The sequence below is a fragment of the Anolis sagrei genome, chromosome 6 (genome assembly GCF_037176765.1).
Source record: "Anolis sagrei isolate rAnoSag1 chromosome 6, rAnoSag1.mat, whole genome shotgun sequence".
Taxonomy (NCBI): domain Eukaryota; kingdom Metazoa; phylum Chordata; class Lepidosauria; order Squamata; family Dactyloidae; genus Anolis; species Anolis sagrei.
Window position 1 is genome coordinate 130,293,988 of NC_090026.1, and position 8,556 is coordinate 130,302,543.

Here is an 8,556-nt window from a genome sequence, read left to right on the forward strand (position 1 = left end):
GGGGGAAGATTACATAGTCAATAGTGAAGGCATCTGCCTTAAGTAGCCAGGCCTTTGTGCCCTTTCAAATGTTTATGGTCTGGAGACATCCTTTGTCTGGGTGGCATTCACTTGGCCCTTAAATTGCTTGCTGCCTGGAGGCCTCCTGTGGCTGGGAGGTGTTCCTTACTTACTTGATTCTGATGTTTTTGTTCATTTCCATGATTTCCTCCTTTTTGCTGAAATTGTCCCCATGCTTATGGATTTCTATGGCTTCTCTGTGTAGTCTGACATGATGGTTGTCAGAGTGGCCCAGCATTTCAATGTCCTAAAATATTTTGTGCCCAACTCGGTTTTTCAGATGTTTTGCAATTGCAAATCTCACTCAACATTTGCAAATCAAGCTTGATAATTGTACTTTTTACACTTGGTTAGCAGACAATGGTTCTTTCTTTGAACCTGGACATTGCACAGGTACGTATCCTGTTTCCCTGAAAATAAGACTGTGTCTTCTATTAATTTTTGCTCCCAAAGATGCTCTAGGTCTTATTTTCAGGGGATGTCTCCCACATCAGTTCCTGGACCCCTTGTACAGCAAGGGAACATTATCCCAAACAGAAACTTGACTAGGTCTTACTTTTGGGGGAGGCCTTATATTTAGCAATTCAACAAAACCTCTACTAGGTCTTATTTTCAGGGGATGCCTTATTTGTCCATGAAGAAAAATTCACATTTATTGTTGAATCCAAAAAAAGAACATTTATTATATACTGTACAGTAGTTGTCAGTATATAATAAATACACTGGCCCTTACACACAGGGCCACAAAAAAATAAGGGCTGTGAAGTCCCTGGATCCCACACACTGTAACAATCTCCCACATTAGTTCCTGGACCCCTTGTACAGCAGGGAGCATTATCCCAAACAGAAACTTTGCTAGGTCTTACTTTTGGGTGAGGCCCTCTATTTAGCAATTCAGCAAAACCTCCACTAGGTCTTATTTTCAGGGGATGTCTTATTTTTCCATGAAGAAGTATTCACATTTATTGTTGAACCAAAAAAAAGAACATTTATTATGTACTGTACAGTAGTTGTCAGTATATAATAAATACACTGACCCTTACACACAGGGCCACAAAAAAAATAAGGGCTGTGAGGTCCCTGGCTCCCACACACTGTTTGGAGACTGGAATGATCTCCACATTGTCTGCAGACGGTAACAATCTCCCAGAGCAGTTCTTGGACCCTTTGTACAGCAGGGAGTATGCTCCCAAACAGAAATATTTGCTAGGTCTTACTTTTGGGGGAGGCCTTATATTTAGCAATTCAGCAAAACCTCCATTAGGTCTTATTTTCAGGGGATGTCTTCCAAACAGAAATATTTGCTAGGTCTTACTTTTGGGGGAGGCCTTATATTTAGCAATTCAGCAAAACCTCCATTAGGTCTTATTTTCAGGGGATGTCTTATTTGTCCATGAAAAAAATTTCACATTTATTGTTGAATAAAAAAAAATGGACATCTATTATATACTGTACAGTAGTTGTCAGTATATAATAAATACATTGACCCTTACACCCAGGGCCACAAAAAATAAGAGCTGTGAAGTCCCTGGCTCCCACACACTATCTGCAGACGGTCACAATCTCCCACATCAGTTCCTGGACCCCTTGTACAGCAGGGAGTATTTCTCCCAAACAGAAATATTTGCTAGGTCTTACTTTTGGGGGAGGCCTGCTATTTAGCAATTCAGCAAAACCTCTGTTAGGTCTTATTTTCAGGAGATGTCTTATTTTTCCATAAAGAAGAATTCAAATTTATTGTTGAACCAAAAAAATATGAACATTTATTATATGCTGTACAGTAGTTGTAAGTATATAATAAATACACTGACCCTTATACCCAGCGCCACAAAAAATAAGGGCTGTGAAGTCCCTGGCTCCCACACACTGTTTGGAGACTGGAACGATCTCCTTGTTGTCTGCAGATGGTAATAATCTGCCAGAGCAGTTCCTGGACCCCTTGTACAGCAAGGAGCATGCTTCCAAACAGAAACTTGGCTAGGTCTTACTTTTGGGGGAGGCCTTATATTTAGCAATTCAGCGAAACCTCTACTAAGTCTTATTTTCAGGGGATGTCTCATTTTTGGGTGTGAATAATAATAATAATAATAATAATAATAATAATAATGGGTTGTTGTAGGTTTTTTCGGGCTATATAGCCATGTTCCAGAGGCATTCTCTCCTGACCTTTCGCCTGTATCTATGGCAAGCATCCTTACTACCTCTGAGGATGCTTGCCATAGATGCAAGCGAAACGTCAGGAGAGAATGCCTCTGGAACATGGCTATATAGCCCCCAAAAAGCTACAAAAACCCAGTGATTCCGGCCGTGAAAGCCTTTGACAATACAATAATAATAATAATCTTTATACCCTGTCACCATCTCCCCAAAGGGGACTCGAGGAGGCCAACATGATGCCAAGCCCAAAAATAATACAGCAAAGTTAGACACAAAACAACAGAAAAATTACATCACAACAAAATACATAGAGTAACAAAATAAAGTAAACAGTGCAAAATAACAATACAAATCAAACACAAAGGGCGGGCCAAATGCATGAGATAAAATGTTAAAACCCTGGGTGAGATAGGAATAAAAAAAGTGTATTTGTGAGGGAGGAGCACAAGAAGGGGGAGCAGTGGCATTTAGACAGGGGGAAAGTGCATCATGAGGACAACACTGGGGGTGAAACAACAGGAATGGAATATATGGTGCTCTCCAAAGGCACATCGGGAGAGCCAAGTTTTGAGATCTTTCTTAAAGGCTGCTAGGGTGGGGGCGTTCCTAATCTCACCAGGTAGCAAGTTCCAAAGCCGGGGGGGGGGGGGCACAGCGGAGAAGGCACTCTATATTTATATATATACACATATATACATACTCTCCACTTGCTTTACCACCACCAGATCCTCTGAAGGTGCCAGCCACAGATGCAGGCGAAACGTCAGGAGAAAATGCTGCTTGAACACATAGGCCGCACAATACCCCTGTGATTCCGGCCGTGAAAGCCATCGACAGTACCTTCACTTTAGCACTTTACTGTCACCGTACTTGCCGCTCCACTTTCACAGGCAGACCAAAGGGCCGGTGAATTCGATGGGTGTAATAGTTCGCTGCGGAAAGCACATAGGCCACACAGCTCGGAAACTACACAACAACACCCCTGTGATTCCGGCCGTGAAAGCCATTGACAGTACCTCCACTTTAGCACTTTACTGTCACCGTACTTGCCGCTCCACTTTTGCAAGCAGACCAAAGGGCCGGTGCATTCGATGGGTGAAATAGTTCGCTGCGGCAAGTACGATGGTTATGTGAAGATGCAGCGAGGAAGGTTGTAGATGCCTCCAAACATATTGGGCATCCTGTACAGCAGGTATGGGCCAACTTTGTCCCTCCAGGTGTTTTGGTCTTCAACTCTCACAATTCCTAACAGCTCAGGCCTCTTCTTTTTCCCCTTCAGCCGCTTAAGCGGCTGAAGGGGAAAAAGAAGAGGCCTGAGCTTAAGCGGCTGAAGGGGAAAAAGAAGAGGCCTGAGCTTAAGCGGCTAAAGGGAAAAAAAGGGGCCTGAGATTAAGCAGCTGAAGGGGAAAAAGGAGAGGCCTGAGCTTAAGCGGCTGAAGGGGAAAAAGAAGGGGCCTGAGCTGTTAGGAATTGCGAGAGTTGAAGTCCAAAACACCTGAAGAGGACAAAGTTGGCCCATGCGTGTTGTAGTGTCTTTTTCACTCCAATAAGAATGGCTTCACAAGGATCTTTCCAATGGCCCAGAGGAGAATTTGGGGGCTTTTTGTGAGCCAAACTCACCTATTGTTAGGTGTCTCTGGCTTTCCAAGTGCATCTTGTCTTCCTAGTTGCTATTAGTTTGCCATGGAAGGGATTTGGTGGAATTTGCGCAGCCAGCTTGGCTCTTCCAACCAGCTCAGCGTTGGGACTCTCCATCCAACCAAAGCCTTTCACCTCCAAATACGACCCCAAATGATGACCCGGTGCCGGCCTCAAGAAGGGCCTCTGACCACTCCATGTGCATCCCCAAAACTTGGATGGAAACTTGAAGCAAAGGCAAAAGAAGGGGTAGCAAGCAAGCAAGCTCTCCATTCCCCCTCTTCCCGATATATTTAACTTGAACTTTTTTTCTCAGCTGGTCAGTAATCCTTTCCTCCTCCTCCTCCGTGAATGTACAAGTCGTGTCTTGAGATGTTTTTCCGCAAACCACGAAGGCCTTGCGGAGCCGCAGGGCTGTTGCATCCCAAAGGCTAGTTCTTCCATAAACCCTGGGCGAACCTACATATGATATAAACTGACAAGTTTGCAAAAACCGACGTGTGTGGCACGTGGGCCAAAAAAACAAACATTTTTTAATCACTGCCATTGTACAAATCTTTTAAGTGTCATAAAGAGCTGGTGTCCTTGTCTGGCCGCAGTCGTTTTCATACGGAGCAAACGAAAAAAAAAATACAGACCATCCGGTTCCATAGCAAGTAAATGTGTTTGTGCTCTTGAAGACCTTCTGGAAATCATATTTTGTTTTGGTTTTTTACTGAAATGAGTCATACTCAAGCCTCCGTGTTGCTGTAGGGTTTCCCTCTGGTGTGTACATGTGGATGTCGTATGTTTACAGATTATATATATATGTATATAGAGAAAAGATCTGTGTATAAAATTCGTGCACAATATGGCCTATCGGAATGTCAAGTGTGCATGGTTTCTTCATCAATATGTCTCAGGTCTGCATTGCCAGTGTCAAGGTGATTTAATGCATCCACACATCCAAAACAAAAAGGAACAGATCCAAAAGTAAAGTTAAAGGTTTCCCCTTGACATTAAGTCTATGAAATGTGAGATCAATAGGTATCACTCCGGCGGGAAGGTAACGGCGCTCCATGCAGTCATGCCAGCCACATGACCTTGGAGGTGTCTACGGACAAAGCCAGCTCTTCGGATTAGAAACAGAGATTAGCACCAACCCCCTTGACTTAATGTCAAGGGGAAACCTTTAACTTTACTTTGGAATCTGTTCCTTTTTGTTTTGGATTTCATAGAATCATAGAGTTGGAGAGACCTCATGGGCCATCCAGTCCAACCCCCTGCCGAGAAACAGGAATATTGGATTCAAATCACCCCTGACAGATGGCCATCCATCCTCTGTTTAAAAGCCTCCAAAGAAGGAGCCTCCACCACACTCCAGAGCAGAGAGTTCCACTGCTGAACGGCTCTCACAGTCAGGATGTTCTTCCTCATGTTCAGTGAAATCTCCCTTTCTTGTAGTTTGAAGCCATTGTTCTGTATCCTAGTCTCCAGGGAAGCAGAAAACAAACTTGCTCCCTCCTCCCTGTGGCTTCCTCTCACATATTTATACATGGCTCTCATTATGTCTCCTCTCAGCCTTCTCTTCTTCAGGCTAAACATGCCCAGCTCTTTAAGCCGCTCTTCATAGAGCTTGTCCTCCAGACCTTTGATAATTTTAGTCACTCTCCTCTGGACATGTTTTCAAACTGCTAGGTTGGCTGGAGCTAACATTTCGGTATATTGATTATTCATGCCAAGTTTGGTCCAGATCCATCATTGTTTGAGTCCACAGTGTTCTTTGGATATAGGTGAACTACAACTCCAAAACTAAAGGGCAGTGCCCACCAAACCCTTCCAGCATTTTCTGTTGGTCATGGGAGTTCTGTGTGCCAAGTTTGGTTCCATTCCATCGTTGGTGGAGTTCAGAATGCTCTTTGATTGTAAGTGAACTATACATCCCAACAACTACAACTTCCAAATGTCAAGGTCTTTTCCTCCCCAAACACTACCAGTGTTGACATTTGGGCATATAGATTATTGGTGCAATGTTGGTCCAGATCCATTGTTTGAGTCCACAATGCTCTCTGGATGGAGGTGAACTACATCTCCCAAACTCAAGGTCAATGCCCACCAAACCCTTCCAGCATTTTCTGTTGGTCATGGGCATTCTGTGTGCCAAGTTTGGTTCAATTCCATCGTTAGTGGAGTTCAGAATGTTCTTTGATTGTAGGTTAACTATCAATCCCAGAAACTACAACTCCCAAATGACAAAAATCTCCCCAACCCCACCAGTATTCAAATTTGGGCATAACAGGTATTTCTTTACCAATGAAAGAAAATACATCCTGCCTATCAGATATTGACATTATGATTCATAACAGTAGCAAAATTGCAGTTATGGAATAGCAACGAAAATAATGTAATGGCTGGGGATCACCACAACATGAAGAACTGTATGAAGGAGTTGCAGCATTAGGAATGCTGAGAGTCATTGATTTATCCAAAAGACTTAAAATGCAGAGCTCTCCCTGTCCTATCTCCACTTCCCAGCACCTTCCCAGTCTAGCCCAATATGTTCTCTGCATTCCCAGTCTTATCCTGGCAGACACTGATGCTCTGTTAGTGAGTAGCAAATACCTGGACTACAGTCCAGTAAGGATTTATTTATTTATCGTGTCAGGAGCAACCAGACAGTTGTATTACATTTTTAACAAAACAAACAGACAAAACACAACGTTTGCAAGCTTGGTAGTTGATTAAATGTCTTTGGACCAGTATCTGGCCCCTTGGAGTGCCTCTGGTGTTGCCGCAAGGAGGTCCTCCATTGTGCATGTGGCAGAGCTCAGGGTGCATTGCAGCAGGTGGTCAGTGGTTTGCTCTTCTCCACACTCGCATGTCGTGGATTCCACTTTGTGGCCCCATTTCTTAAGGTTGGCTCTGCGTCTCGTGCCAGAGCGCAGTCTGTTCAGCACCTTCCAAGTCACCCAGTTTTCTGTGTGCCCAGGGAGGAGTCTCTCATTTGGTATCAGCCATTGATTGAGGTTCTGGGTTTGAACCTGCCACTTTTGGACTCTTGCTTGCTGAGGTGTTCCAGGGAGTGTCTCTGTAGACCTTAGAAAACTATTTCTTGATTTAAGTCATTGGCATGCGGGCTGATACCCAAACAGGGGATGAGCTGGAGATGTCTCTGCCTTGGTCCTTTCCCTATTGGCTGCTACTTCCCGGCGGATGTCAGGTGGTGCAATACCGGCTAAGCAGTGTAATTTCTCCAGTGGTGTAGGGCGCAGACACCCTGTGATAATGCGGCATGTCTCATTAAGAGCCACATCCACTGTTTTAGTGTGGTGAGATGTGTTCCACACTGGGCATGCATACTCAGGAGCAGAGTAGCATAGCGCAAGGGCAGATGCCTTCACTGTGTCTGGTTGTGATCCCCAGGTTGTGCCAGTCAGTTTTTGTATGTTATTGTTTCTAGCACCCACCTTTTGCTTGATATTCAGGCAGTGCTTCTTGTAGGTCAGAGCACAGTCCAGAGTGACTCCCAGGTATTTGGGTGTGTTGCAATGCTCCAGTGGGATTCCTTCCCAGGTAATAATCCTCAGAGCTCAGGATGCTTGTCTGTTCTTATGGTGAAAGGCACATGTCTGTGTTTTAGATGGATTAGAGATCAGCTGGCTTTCCCTGTAATAGGCAGTAAGGGCACCTAGAGCTTCGGAGAGCTTCTGTTCTACCATCTCAAAGCTCCCTGCTTGAGCGGTGATGGCATGATCATCAGCATAGATGAAACTCTCTGTCCCTTCTGGCAGTGGCTGGTCATTTGTGTAGATGTTGAACATGGATGGAGCGAGCACACTCCCCTGAGGCAGGCCGTTCTTCTGTTTCCGCCATCTGCTTCTCTGGCCCTGGAACTCAACAAAAAAGCTCCTGTTTTGTAGCAGGTTTCCTATGAGGCGGGTGAGGTGGTCGTCCTTTGTGATACTATACATTTTTCTCAGGAGGAGGCGGTGGTTCACGGTATCATAAGCCGCTGACAGGTCTATGAAGACAGCTCCTGTGATCTGATGCCTTTCAAAGCCATCTTCTATGTGCTGAGTCAGGTTCAGCACTTGCGATGTGCAGCTTTTGCCTTTCCTGAAGCCAGCTTGCTGTGGAATCAGACAGGGGTCTATTTTTTCCATAATTCTATGCAAAATAAGACTCTCCAGAACTTTGTAGAGGTGACACAACAGGGAGATTGGTCTATAGCTTTTTGGATCATTATGGTCTTTTCCTGGTGACTTGCAGCATGCAAGCAAGCAAGCAAAACAACCAACGGACCTTTTCAGGACCAACCATGACAATAATCTCAATAAACATTGAAGGCATGTCAGCTGCCAAAGTCCAGTAAGGATAGTTTGGAGGGAAACATAATGCTGACCCTTTCCTTCTTGCTGATCATAAAATGCTAAAGTTGGAAGGGATCCCCGAAGGCCATCTAGTCCAACCCCCTTCTACCAAGCAGTGAGACACTATCCAAACCCTCCCGACAGATGTCCATCCAGCCTCTGCTTAAGAAACTTCCAAATTTTGCAACCTCCAAATGAGCAATTGTATCACCTTAACAGTATTGGCATAGTGAAAAGGTATGCCCCATATCCTATACAGATGGGGAGATGTAGCATTTGGCAATAGACCATTTTATTTATATTTGTTTTGCTTTGCTTCAGAACAACCTGAACAGAACGGGACACAAAAAAA